Source organism: Hipposideros armiger, unplaced genomic scaffold, assembly GCF_001890085.2.
Source record: "Hipposideros armiger isolate ML-2016 unplaced genomic scaffold, ASM189008v1 scaffold_685, whole genome shotgun sequence".
Taxonomy (NCBI): Eukaryota; Metazoa; Chordata; class Mammalia; order Chiroptera; family Hipposideridae; genus Hipposideros; species Hipposideros armiger.
The window spans coordinates 71,876-72,905 of record NW_017732035.1 but is presented as its reverse complement, the minus strand read 5'-3'; positions in this window follow the sequence as shown (position 1 = coordinate 72,905).

Below are 1,030 nucleotides of genomic sequence, written 5' to 3'. Positions count from 1 at the left end.
CAGACTTAGTGCCTGGAGCTGCAAAGATCTAGAGTTCTGGGAGGCCGCCACCCACATGCCTCCAAGGCCTGCCCTTAGGGTCCCCCGTGGGGATTCCAGCAGGCTGGCCAGCCCCAGGCTGCACGGACTCGGCTCACCATGGGCACAGTGTCCTGCTAAGACCCACCTGCTGAGGGCATGACAGCCACATGCATAATGAATTTAGTGCCAGGACGGCTTGCCCAGTCACAGACTGGCTTCTGCCCCCGGGAGCCTTCCCTCCATCAGAGAACACAGCTACTATAGCCCAGTGGGCTGGGACACACACACAAGGTGCCCAGCCTGGGCTTGTGGACCAGCACAGACTTCCTGGAGGAAAGGGTGAGTGGGATGAGCCAGGCAGGTCACTGGAGGGAGAGGGCACTGCCCATGCCAAAGCCCCTGCTGCGGAAGCAGTTCAAGGGACTTCAGGACCGGCCAGTGTGAGGCCTGGGCAGGTCAGCCCAGCCCTGGAAGCCAGCTTGCACTTGAGGGGTGCGAGCAGGGGAGCTTCTGCAGCTGTGTTGACAGGGAGGGTCAGGGGCCCTGGGGTGCCGGAGTGCTGGGCTGGGGACGATGCTGGGGCAGGGCCCACAAGACCTGGGCTCTTAGATGAGGGAGGAGCCAGCACGCCCCGGCTGCGGGCTGGGGGGTGGGGCTCCCGGGGGCCATGGGAAGAGCAGCGTCAGGAAGGACCAGCCAGTGGACCTGCTCTGCAGACAGCGGGTCACACGTTCCTGAAACGGGGGCATGGACTGGGCAGTGCGGATTGGGAGTGACTGATGGTTGAGGGGAAGGGCAGACGCACCCTGGAGTGTGTGTGTGTGGGGAAGGCAGGGACCCCACCCACCCAGGTTTGGTGAAAGGGTCAGATGTGAGGCAGTGGTGGCAACTTGGCCCTATCCCACTGATGACGGAAACAAATATTCCTCCATCAAAGTGGGTTTATTCGGGATCAGCAGAGAACGGAAATTCAGGACCTGCCGGGTCTGACGGCTGAAGCCAGAAGACG